Source organism: Sebastes umbrosus, chromosome 8 (assembly GCF_015220745.1).
Source record: "Sebastes umbrosus isolate fSebUmb1 chromosome 8, fSebUmb1.pri, whole genome shotgun sequence".
NCBI lineage: Eukaryota > Metazoa > Chordata > Actinopteri > Perciformes > Sebastidae > Sebastes > Sebastes umbrosus.
The window spans coordinates 15375490-15389208 of NC_051276.1; the positions used below are offsets into that span (position 1 = coordinate 15375490).

General features: G+C 40.6%; 1 protein-coding gene across 1 annotated transcript in view; it reads left to right on the forward strand.

Annotated features, from left to right (window-relative positions):
* The first annotated feature begins 4714 nt into the window (after positions 1-4714).
* ank1a (ankyrin 1, erythrocytic a) overlaps positions 4715-13719 on the forward strand; it is a 125470-nt gene continuing 116465 nt past the window's right edge. The window contains exons 1-2 of the mRNA XM_037777678.1: positions 4715-4902; positions 9071-9129. The gene's annotated coding sequence lies outside the window, so the exon portion shown is untranslated. The remainder of the gene's footprint in view (positions 4903-9070; positions 9130-13719) is intronic.

The following is a 13719-nucleotide window of genomic DNA, read 5'->3' on the forward strand; positions in this document are numbered from 1 at the left end:
AACTGATGTTGATTTAAGTTATTTTAGTTATTACACGGCATTAAATTATGAATTGTCTTATTGCAGAAACAGAATTACACAGTGAGTATTTACAGACACACACTGTATTATGTGACAATTTCCTGGACATTAAGAATTTCCTACATCTCCGGGTTGGGCTGGCTCTATTTTCGACTGCGCCCATCACCTGTGTGCTCGTGCAGCTTGCTACTCTGTTTTGTATACATAGCTGATGAGCCGCAGCATCTTAATTGTGATGCGAGCGTTAAAGACTGAGTAGAGCATGTCAAGATAAACAACAACACCCCCCTCCATCTCTCTCCTCTTCAATAAGCCTGCTTTCCTCTGAGGACCGAGCCTCTGGGGGCCCGAGTGAGAACCACATGAGTCTCCCTCAGACGTGGCCTCCTCCTCTCTGTCTCTTTCTCTCTCTTAAAAACACACACACACACACACACACACACGCCTAGACGTGCGCCTCACCACTGCCTTGTTTTTCAGTCTTTGTTTGGCTCCATCCAGTCCTTCTTTCTCTCCTCTCTTTTGCTCCCCTGAAATGGCCCTCCTCTGCTAATGTAATTAGCACTGGTAAAGAAGGGCAGTTAATTACCCACTCTATTTTGATCGGGTAATTAATGTTATGCCAGGAAACAGCAACTGTTTCATTAACATAGCGCTCAAAGCAGCGAGGGGGGCAGGGATGCACGTCTGTGTGTGTGTGTGTGTGTGTGTGTGTGTGTATGTGTGTTTGTATGATACATGTATGGACAAACAGAGTATCAACAACTCAGCTCTTCAAACTGTGGCTGACCCTGCCTGTGATCTGACCTCAACAGCAAGTTTCTCTCTGTGTTGTCTTTGTCACCATCAAGTGTCAAAAAAATCTCAGGCTGCTGCCTCTTCCTCCACCTCCTCCTCCTCAATTCTCTCTCTCTTTTGATATGCTGTTAATTTGACAAGTTAAAGTCAGCTTTGTTCCCAGCACCTCAGCATTCATCTTGCTGAGTGCTCCTTCTGCCCAGTGGTGCAAGAGCCATATGCTTCTCCTCCACGTGACTGTTTTGTTGTTGCTGTCGTCGAGGCGGCGGCAGCGGCGCCATTTACCGTCTTCTGATCACAGTTTGGATAAAGACGGGATGAGGTGCCACCTGCCACCAAGTCGTTCCACATCACACTGTGTGCACAGCTTCAAAGGAGCATCTCGCTGCTGGGCATATGAGAGCAAACACCATGTCATCTTTCATTATCGCTACTGCTCAAGTACTGATGAGCCTCCATGTTTAAGTTATTGTTTTCCTAACAATACAGGGAGCATATATAGCACAAAATGCACCCTTCCCCTTTCGCCTCTCAGGGGATGTGTTTGTGTTTATATACCCAATTAGCCCTCCGGCCACAGCATGGCCATGCATTAGGCTGACATTAGCCCCGGGTGTATGTAGCGTCTGTGTGTGTGTGTAAAATACAGTGCACCCCTTTCTCATTTGAGGCACAATTTGAGGGGTGTGCGTGCCTTATTAGGCAGACGGAGGCAGAGCTTGACAGGGGTGGCCCACTGTTTTGTCAAGTAGATTGGTAGATTGGCTTCCACACACCCAGCCGGTGTCCTTTGCCTTCGGCCCGTCAGTAAAACCGCCATTGTTGCCCATTAGACCACTGGACCCCGATTCCTTTTTCCAAAATGAATCCCCCCCCACCCCACCCTTTCTGCCAGTCCCTTGGGTGTCAGTAGAGTGGGGTGGCAGATGGGACAGACACAGAGCTGCCCCATGAGACCACCCCCACAACAAAATACACACACACACACACACACACACACACACACACACACACGTAAACACATACACATAAAGGTGCACACACGCTCAGACATGCATGCATGCACATATGCATAAGTGCACACACACACACACACACACACACACACACACACACACACACACACACACACGCACACACACACACACACACACACACACACACACACAGCACAGCAGCAGCAACACATAGCCCCCCCCCGCCTCCCCAAACACAAACCTCATCTGTCAGCCTGCTGCTTTTGTTCGGACCACAGGAGTATGTTCTGTGAACACAGAGTGACGTCTCTGTCCCTGCCTCTCAATCTGTGCTCTGTGTACCTGTGTGTCTCAGTGTGTTTGTGTGTTTATGTGTTTGTGTGTGAGGGAGAGGCACAGTAACAGCTGCACGGGGTGAGATGTGTAACTACGATGATGCTTTGCAGATAAATTACATTTTATAAAAGTCATTAAGTGTGTTTCAACTGCTTCTGATCTTGCTTTAAAAACTTGATCAAACCCAACAAGTTTTATAATGTTAAATGTATGAATAATTTAGCCTATAGGTAGATTTAATGTAGAGCTAGACAGCGTTGATTAATCGTCCAAACCGATTAATCGGCTCTAATTGTGGCCAATGGCTGCACAGCTGCCACCAGTCACGCTGGGATGTGAATCACCGTTTTGCATGGAGGCTCCATACACAAAGTCAAGGTAGAGGGAGAGAAAAAAAAGGTATCTCTCGATTATATAATGCAAAATTATCAGGTAGACACGGAAGAAAATAAATCATTCACTGTTGTTAAACAATTTGGCATTCTCTCTTCCAAATAATCCATCCATAACTTTCCATTCATGAAATGAAGTAGCACGCTTAAGGATCCTCCTTAAACTGGGAATATGCACAAACATTAATGGTTTATAAGAGTGACATTTGAAAATGTAAAAGACGCGCAACAGAAGTACTCCTAGCCAGTCATAAAACACAGAACAGCAGATTGTCCATTGTAAATAAATAGAACAATGATGTAATCCACGAAATCACACTTCAGGATGTTCTCTCCCGAATTATTAAATTCAGAGTGACAAAAAATGGATTTATTAAAAAACGACGTATGCAAAAGTAGCTGACTAGGCTGCTGCAGAAGTAAAGAAGACAATTAATCGGCTATCTGCTTTTTCCTGCTCCAAACTATCGTTATTATATCGGCCTTTAAACATCCACTATCGGTCGACCTGTAATTTAAAGGGCCATCACCTATTTTTATCACATTGATTTCACTTACATTAAAGCTTCAGTAGGCAGATTGTTTTGTTGGGCAAAAATTCCATAATAACCTTTCAGCATATTGTAATTTAAGTGTTCTGAGATAAAAACTAGACTTCTGCTCCTCCTCATCGCTCTGTTTTCAGGCTTTAAAAAAATCTACCAGTGACGGGAGACTTTGGCCAATCAAAGGTCATTTCAGAGAGAGAGCGTTCCTATTGGCTGTGCTCCGGCTGGTGGGCGGTGCTTTGTATTTTCTCGACAGATCTCAACATGGCTGCCGGTCACAAACTTTCTCATATCACAGCTAAACAGTACACTACAAGATGTTTCTGAAAACATTTGACGAGAGAAATAGGCATTACAGTAACAGAATATTTATTAATATGTGATCAGCGCTGCCTGGTTTGACCGTTTGGCCGGATGTCACAAGTGATTGACAGCTGCTCAGAGATGGCAAGGCTCCAGCTCGGCTCTGACTGCTTGTTTTCCTCCGGTCTGTGAAATCTTGCAGATGCCATTAGGAGCACCGGAGGACACAGCGGGACATGATTTTTTTTTCAGATTATCTGTCTCATGCACTACTGTCAGGATATAGCAACCGTTTTATAAAAATAACTTTTTTTTAATCATATTTGCTCCAATCTCGCCTACTGCTGCTTTAATATAGTTGAAGACTCAGATATATATGTTGCATATTTCTGATCATAATTTAACATATAGACTGGTTTTTACTCCTGTATAATTTACAAACCATTAACAGCAGGTAACTGTTGAGCAAATATACTTAAAGGTCCAATATTATGCTCATTTTCATGTTCATACTTGTATTTTATGTTTCTACTAGAACATGTTTACATGATGTAATGTTAAAAAAACACATTGTTTTTCCCATTCTGTCTGTCTTAATATGCCTGTATTTACCCTCTGTCTGAAACGCTCCGTTTTAGTGCATTTCAATGGAATTGCAACAGAATTGCAAACGGAACAGTTTGGGTCCATGTTTACTTCCTGTCAGCTAATGTTATTTACATACACTGCGACAGGAAACAAACAGGGACACATTTAGAATGTTTACGTTTAAAACCGTGTAATGGTCTAAATATTGTATATTTGTGACATCACAAATGGACAGAAATCCTAACAGCTTGTTTCAAATGCACAATTCCTGAATATGGGCTGTGTGTATTTCTCCGTATAGTGAGCGTTTTGATAGTTTAACAGTATTTATAAGGCACTTAAACCTGCTCTATAATATAAAAGACATGAGAATCTGACTTTTTACAATATGAGACCTTTAAAATAAAGGTATATTATATAAATATATATAATATTGTTATTTTATGCTTATGCAGGCTACTATACTTTGTGCTATAATTTTACTTACCTGTCTCTTATGGTTTCACTTTTTTTTATTTCTTATGTCTGCCTTGTTAGTGAATTCTCCATCCATCAGGATCCTCTTTAGAATAAAACACTATACAGTGTGCAGACTAGTGTGTGCAGGATAGATGATTTTGTCGGTGGAAAATACTTTTTATGTCACGATCTTTCTCCTCCTCTGGGTATAATATTGACAATTAGCCAGATTAGAGGAGTGGGGATGTAATTTGGGCCAAACGCAAGTTATTGGCTGTTTGTGCGCGCGCCGGTGTGAGGTGAGGAGGCCTCGCGCTGGTGATTAATTACAGCCAGGCCGCGTGACAGAGGTGCGAGCTCTCCCGGTGCTGTCTGCCGCCGACACGGAGGGAAACCCAGGCCGGCTAATTGACCCGGCTTCTGTAAGGCCATCCATCAAGCGTGGCCCGAGTGGCCCCGTAAGAAACACATTATTCAGAGGTAAGTTAGTTAACCAACTAGCGCTGCACCGTTCATTAATGCTATTAGCTCCTCTCTCTCTCTCCCCTCCTGTCTGTCTGTCTGGATCAACAAATGAAACTAGCAGCAAATCCAAAAAAACCAAGCTGGTGGAAAGTTTTATTTAGTGTTTAGTCGTTTTTGATGGATGTTTTCATAACTTGTACCCCCCGAAGTGCTGCAGCCAAGGCAGCTAAGCTTCAGAGTAAACAACAAACAGGCCATTTTGAGTCATGTGACTATAGTTTAAAGGATGAAAATCATCTTAACAGAGTTCAATATCAGCTTTATCAATCAATCAAAATGTATTTGTATAGCCCTTTACAATAACCAAAAGGTACCCAAAGTGCTTTACATTAACATCAAGAAATAACAGGAATAAAATCACAACATATCATAAAATCATAAAAAGGTACATAAAAAGCTCAGGAAAAATGTCACCGGGCTACTAGGTATTAAAAGCCAATATAAATAAAAAAGTCTTGAGCTTAGATTTAAAAAGTACTAGGTCAGTGACAGTGCATTACACTGTGTTGGAGGAAATGTTGGATGACTGGAGATCATTCACATATTATGCTCTGGGACTGTCCAGTTTATTGCAGGGATTTAGGCAAGATATGAAAAAAAAGGAGATTGAAAAAATAATGAAAATTGCTACCCTTATGTGTTGTTTTTTACCCCAACATGTAAAGGGTAAAGATATACTACACATACTTCTACTGGTTGCTAGAAAGATGATAACGACTTTGATATTTAAATGAAACTTGAATAAAGATTTTTTTAAAAAGAAAATCATCTTTCCCCACACTTTTTAAAGAAGCGACATTGATGCCAATGCACTATTTTTGTATTGCTTTTAAATAGAAATCCTTGAGGCAATTAAGTCTAAAAAGTAACGTCTGCAGCAGATTTTCAAATGCCTAGCGTGAAAACAAGATTTTATGACTCAGCAATTATTTAACTCACTTTTTATAGAGCAGTCTGGACAGAAGGAAAGTCCTTATTTCCACCTCAAAGTGGAGAAATCAGATGTCTTTCAATAGACATCCACTCGAGAGAAACCCAACTACTGCCCCCTTGTCATGAGGTGATGTGCTATTAACCTTTTAGTCAAAGTCCCGTCAAAAACATCCTTATATAAAAAAACCCTACATCTAACCAATGTGGCAAATAACCACTTTTTCAGACTATTAATTCTGTTCGAAATCTCTGAAACCATGACTGCCCATCAGCCTGTGTGCTAACTGTCAGTCTTGTCTATTATTGGATTTCTTTTCTCTCTTTTGCAAACCTATGGAGTGAATAGTAGAGACAGCTACAGCAGAGTCCAGATCAGCTGTCAGAGCGGTGTCTGTCTGGGTGGTGTGGATAAGATGGAGAAGGCCTGAGGTCTCTGCTCTGCACGGTCAGGGCCCACATGTGCTTTCACTTGACTTCCCCACAAAACATCCCTCCAGATATCTCACAAGAGGAGATATATGGAAAGACACATATTAGAGGACGTTTTAGTGCGAGCAGGGAGAAATGATTTCTCATTCCCTAGAAGGTGACTTATCATGCTGGAGTCTCTCCACAAATATCTGCCCTCCTCCTCCCCTGCGAGGGTGGCCGAGGCAGAGAGTAATTGCAGCTGGGTCACATCTAGTTGTCACAGTTGACCCTTTGCCAATGAAGTTATAGCCTTCTGTGTTTGTGTGTCTATGTTGAGGGGTTTCAGCTTTCTATTGCTGCTCTAAACAGATATGAGTTGTTTTCAGACTCATAATGGCATCTTTTTTTTAGTGATTTTCAAATTTCTTAGGGTGCATCAGCCCTGTTCATGATCTTCATTCATGCAAACTGCGGCTCCTGTGAGTCTAAGGCAGCCCCATAGCGCCACCTACCTGTCAAAGAGCAAGTTTTTCCTTTACCCCAATCTCCAGTAGAATCGTTTTCACTATAAGAGGCAGCAAACACACAGCACCTCTTTAAGTTACAGTATTTTTCCCAGCATGAGTTGTTGCGAGCAGCTTCATTTGTGCATCCGTATGTTAAATTCTGTCACATGCAGCATGCCAGCGGTGGCAACACTGTGACAACAGCCACAAACAACCGTTTTCTATGTCCCACTGTCCTCCTCTGTATATCAGCATGCATAAATATGCAGGAGGATATCTAATCAAATAAATCCATTCATTAGGAGAGCTGCTGGTATTTCTGCTTTTGCATTAATTACATAGTCATTACCATATCAATTAGAGAAATCAGAGATCATGTAATTAAGGTTTAACCAAAAGCACCTGCTGCCTCTGAGCTGTGTTGTGGTTCGTGCGCGTCAGTCCTAATCTAATCTCTGGCCTTTGACAGGACTCCCCCTCATCAATCCCGAGCTGTCGGAATTCAGCTTCTTTTTTGTGTGTGTTGTTTTTGTTTATAGGGGTTGGTGGTGGTGTTTGGAGGGGGCGTCATGCGAGATGTTGTCATGGCGATCGAATTGATTGGCAGTGACGCCTGATTAGAAAGGAAGAATAGGAGACAGGTGGAAGGAGGCGGGCTGTACATCTGAAGGAACAGATTGGGACAAAGTGAGGACTCGCTGGGTGTCAGGAGGGGAGTCGCTGTCTGTTCTGGCTCTGGTTCTATCTTGTAAAAGATAACCAGTAATTACTCTAACGGCCCACACAGAGGGTATTCTCTATACTCTAGGGTTTGAAACAATATCGCCAGATGTTCTTGTATTTTGCTTTGATGTAACTAAACTGAATCGAATATTTCAAAAAGTTCAGAGGCTCTGACCACAGCGGGACGGTGTGTTTCGTAATGTTGGTCGGCCACCTGTGAGGAAAAGATGGATGGAGCTGAGAGGAGGATGGAATAATTCTTGTAATGAAGGGGTCAGAGGAAGCCATGTGTAAGGAATCATGGGAAGAAAAATACACAGAGGAAAAGGGGACAGAGCAGGAGAGGAGATGAGGAATGAGAGGAGGGAGGAGCGAGGGGAAGGGAATGGGACTCAGGGGGACCGACACCAGCCTCCGGCCTCCTCCTCCTCCTCCCTTACACTTCCTGTTCCATTTCCTTTCTTCTCTTAATTCTCCCTCGTTGCCTCTTTCACTCTTGTCAGTCTTACCTGTTTTCTTCATTGAGGTCAACTCTACACTTACATGCACACAGGCCTTAGTTAAGTTCTTTTAATTCAAAAGGCTAAAAGAAAAAAGACAGTTCAAGAAATGTATTCGAGACGATCAAACAATATATGATCACGATTTTGCATGTTTAGCCCATAAACTATTAATCTTGTTTGTAGCTTAGAAATAAAACTTCACATTTCCTGAAGTTTGTTTTTATTTCCAGAGAGCCATCGCTTTACAAAAATCTAATTGCAGGAACATGAAACTGAACATTTTGTCTCATTTTATTAATTTATTTATTGTCAAATTTACATTATTGCTATTTAGCAAGGCAGTTACAGGCAGAGACCATTTCAAACATGTGTCCCTGGTTGGTGCAACTAGGTGGTTTATGTAAAGTCCAACATCCCACACTATCAGAAAGTCTGGGTTTTTTAAATGCAAGAAATACAAGTTACCATTAGGGCTGTCTTCGACCAAAGAAACTCTTAGTCGACTAACATTCATTTTGTTGACTAATCGATTACTTGATTTAATCGACAGATCTGTAAAACTGAGTTTCTCCACAAAGAATCACACAAAAGCACCACTTTAAATCTTGTGTTTACCAGAGATGTGCTCATTAAGTTTCTTAGAAATAAGTCATTCAGCATGCATAAATAATGACTAACCGAGTAAAGAAATCTTTGTCGACTAAGACCAAAATGACCGATTAGTCGATTAATAGGGGGCAGCCCTAGTTACAGTCTACGTCAAGCTGGTGTCAAGTGTGCACAAGTTGATTTTCACACCATACTAGTATGAACTAAAAGCATTGGCTGTCTGGAAGGTAAGTAACTAAAACATGATGTGCTTTTAGAAAAACTAGATTTAAATGTAATATAATTATAATTCTTAGTAATTAAAACATCCACCAGGTTCATTCAAGAAAGCAAAAGCTGTTTTATTGTTTTGATTTTGAAAAGTTTATTGAGTTATTAGATTGACAGTGATTGACAGGAACTCCAGCACACATAACACTGTCCCTCTGATATCTGCAGTGATCCTGTTCCCTGGTCAGACAACCGTCTCTCCCCGTGTGTGCCAGCTAAGCATCGAGGTAATCTTTTCCTTCTCCTCTCAACATTCCTCTACCCTCACATCCCCTACCCCCCTGTGGTTCAATGCTGTGAAAAACACTTGTTCTCTACATTATTGACTTTAAATTATAACATCTCAGTTGTTTAATTGATGGAAATAGAGATTTAAAGATATTATGTCACCAAGCTAGTAGAGCTGCACAATTAATTGAAATGTTATCGAAATTGCAATATGGCCTATACTGCAAGAGGCAGGAGGCACAATATTTATTAAAGGTGAAATGTGTGTCAAAATACCATTTTAAATTAAATATTGTTGTGCTGCAGAGATGTCCTGGCCTACACATCATATTCTGCAGACTAAAGAAAACATATTTGTTTGGTACAGATCCCCACAAAAATCACACCATAATCATTTGATTATGTTTTTCAGTGAAAATGAGAATAATGGTGCAAAAAATGATATTCCCTCTAACATCGCAAACCATATTGCAATTGCAATATCAGTCAAAAATAATCACAATTAGATATTTTCTAAAAATTGTGCAGCGCTAAAAAATAGTATAAAAGGATTAAACCACTGCATTTCTTACATTACATTAATCAGCCCTTTTTTTAACATTGGGGGTCCTGAAGAGTCGTGTCTAGAAGGTAACCCACAAATTGCGAAGCTCTCGCGAGGTGGTTAAGGTTAGACATTGACCTCGAATAGTTAAGGTTAATATAGGTCGTCAGGTAACAAGTCTCGTGAGAGTTTTTGCAAGTTTTTATAATTTATGGGTTATCTTCTAAACAAGACCTTCCTGGAGTAAACCCGGGGACCAGCAAAGAAGAAAACACTAAAGATATAAACAGACAGTTGTGCCATAACAAATGCTTTAATTCTATTTATCACCTTTGTAGTATTTCTACCCATCAGTTGTCTACCACTCAGAGAGGTTCAGACAGCATCACTCAGTTATCATTGTTGTATTTAGAAGTCATGTGCACTGTGACACCACTAGATGGCAGAAGTAAACTAGATATACAGTCTGTCCCTCAGCTGTTGCAGCTTCATGTTTTTAGTACCACACTCGGTTTCCTCTTCATATTTACCTCCGCTAAGGCCAAGGGCCAACTGGCGTTGGTTTGTCTGTCTGTCTGTCTGTTAACAGGATTACTCCAAAAGTTCGCAATGGATTTGAATGACATTTTTTGGTGGGGTGGGGTGTGGCACAATGAACAATCCATTAGATTTTGGTGGCGATCCAGATCATGAGCCGGATTCAGGAATTTTTTTAAGGATTCCGATCAGCCTGAGCATTAAAACCACGGGGTATAACGCGCAGTGTAACTGATGACGCGTTGATGATGTGTGACCCCGCCTCCTTCCTTCTGAGAGCAGAGAGATACATGTGTGGCTGTGTGGCGAGACTTCGAGGTGCGGGAGCTGCTGGCCGTCCGCGATGAGAAAGAAAAAAGCGGTAGATGACGGGATGAGAGACAACGTAGTGTAACGTTATACAGACATAACAAGGCTGCTGAATGACAGAGGCATCCGCCGATACGTTACACGGAAACACACCGTGTTGATAATAAGCCGACCACCTCACGGTACCGCCAGCTGTGAGCTGTGGTCTGTTTTTAAAGTCATGCACCTTGGCGTATGTTTGCGCTCTCCGAGTGCCATTCTAGTTAATATTTAATTTAATGTTCATTCCTTGGTCAGGCACTATATAATATATATGGGAAATGCTCCAGTTAGTATTCAGGGCATTACAGTCACTTCTTGAGAGCTTTTTTTTTTCTCTCTGTAGATCTGCTCTCCAGAGATATTAAATCACAGACTGTAGTTTGTTGATAGGACATCATGAGAGATCTCTCATCTATACATTTAATAGATGGCAGCTTCTGTTGTTTTGTGGTCAGAGAAACTCCCTTAAATGGTTTACATAGACGAGGGATTTCAAGCGGAGCTATTTTTGTAACTCTGATCAAGAAATGCTGCAGACTCATCACATCTCTCCCTAACAGTAAAAGGAGAGTGGCAGTTATGTAATTGTTTTTTTCAAACAAGATATTCGCACATCCATTTATCTCAGATTCAGGTGAGTGTGAAAGTATCACTTGAGTCTTGAGAGAAGAAGATCCTGCACACTGATCTTGCACAGCGTCCCTCTGGACCTTCGTCAAGAGGGTTTTACACAATTCTTACAATATAAATAATGCGCCGCAGGTGTGGGACTTATTCTCCTGTGGGAGTGTCTCTCAATAATTGAAAGCGAATCTGCCACAGTATGTTCCACATATGGGAAAAATACTAATAAAAGAAAAACAAGCTAAACACCACAACACATAATTAAGTCAATTTACAGAAATGAATGTGAATGTCAAAGTGGTGTATTAATATGCACTACTGTACTTGCATCTTGAGTGTACCATGAGTAGAGCATGACATGCCACGGTATCTCGTCGTTCAGTCCTTTAGGGGATAGAGTTTGCTAATTAAATATTCAGTGTACTTATCTTCTTTCAAGTATTTCATCAGTGTTCCCACCTCTCTCTGGCACCTTTTCAGTGCCCTGGAACCAAAATGATGAGATGTTTGAAGTCCTTGAAATGCTACTGGGTAATCTCTTAGGAGCTCTTGTGTTTGCTTATCCTCTGCTTTAATGGGCGTAATGTCTTACCAACATAGGATAACCAGCAACGACATTTAACCATATAATGAGAAGTGAAACTTGATGACATTATTGATAAAATACTTTTTCCCAGTGTGAGGATGAGAAAAGTTTTGACCATATTATTACACTGAGCACATCCTCTGCATTTGTAGCATCCATTTGGAAGAGGTTATAACAAGGACTGTGCTGTTTTCCACTGATTTTACATCAGCATGTACATGGCTGTCTCTAAGAATACGTCCTCTTCAATAGAATATTAATGGTGGTTCTTGCAAATCCATGGATATTACTGAGTCTGATGATAAAATGTGCCAATGTTTTTTTAATAATCAAGCCCAGTCTATGGCAGTTGGGCGTACTCAACCTAGTGTCTCTTTTTCTTTGTTAAACACGCTTGAGGAAGGTCTGGAGGGACCGAAACGTTAGTGTGATCAATAAATTGTGATGCTGAGCAAGAGCAGTGTGCAAGATATTCTTTTCTCAAAACTCAAGTTATGTAATTGTTAAAATCACTCGACAAGCCATGCCCCCCCCCACCCCTTTTTTTAATCATGCATTTTATGCAAGTAATACATTCATATGATAACAGATGGTAACTGTAAACTAAAATACAAAGTATTCAAAAACATAAATACGTAAAATAATATTAATAATAAGAAATAATATTTTTTAAAATAAAATAATAATAATAAAGAAATAAATAATGAATAGAATAAATTATAATAATATTAGGGCTGTCAAAGTTAACGCGATAATAATGCGTTAACGCAAATTTGTTTTAACGCCACTAATTTCTTTAACACATTAATGCAACTTATGATTTTTAGGTAGTGGCGGGCTCAGTTCTAAAGCTAGAGTGAAGATACTGGTATCATATGAAACTAAAAAACTTAGGAATCCATTGGTACCGACCACTAGCTTGTCGCGAAAGAGATTAAATAACCCTCCAAATTTAGGAAAAACTGGCATGGCCATTTTCAAAGGGGTCCTTTGACCTCTGACCTCAAGATATGTGAATGAAAATTGGTTCTATGGGTACCCACGAGTCTCCCCTTTACAGACATGCCCACTTTATGATAATCACGTGCAGTTTGAGCATATTTTTTATGCTAAATGCAGTACCTGTGAGGGTTTATGGACAATATTTGTTAATGTTTTGTGTTGTTAATTGATTTCCATTAATAAATATATACAGACATTTGCATAAAGCAAGCATATTTGTCCGCTCCCATGTTGATAAGAGTATTAAATACTTGACAAATCTCTTTTTAAGGTACATTTTGAACAGATAAAAATATGCGATTAAACACGATTAACTATGGACAATCATGCGATTAATGGTGATTAAATATTTTAATCGATTGATAGCCCTAAATAATATTTAATAAACACCAGATTCCCAGCACCTTCTTGTATCCCTGTGGTCCCGCCCCCACGCTGATTCACCTGCACAGCACAGATACAGAGTACATACTATGTATTTAAGGCACATTTAAGCCACGTTTACAAAACAATAAATAAAACAAAATATGCAATACAAATACAATTAAATAGAATACAAACCAAAATGAATTAAATAAAGGTTGCAGCAAACCTATTCAGGAGACATTTGTGATTTACTGGACAAGCCTCCTTAAAATGGCCAATTGAGGACAAAGTACTGCTTTGCATACACACGACTATGCTTTGACAGATCCTCTGTACACAACAGCAGTGATTGTCAATCTGCCTGAGGCCATTGCCATTCCCAGTTGGTGTGACGGTGAAATTCACTGCTGACTCTGCAGCTTTGTGACTACTCTGAACTGCTGTTCACACCACCGAGCTGGTGATGGTGCAGCGTCAGTAACACTCGTGGCATATTTACACTGAACTCTGGTCTACATACTTCCCTAGAATACAGAGCCAAATCAGATGAGCCCGATGGATGAGGTGGCAGGCTGCCTA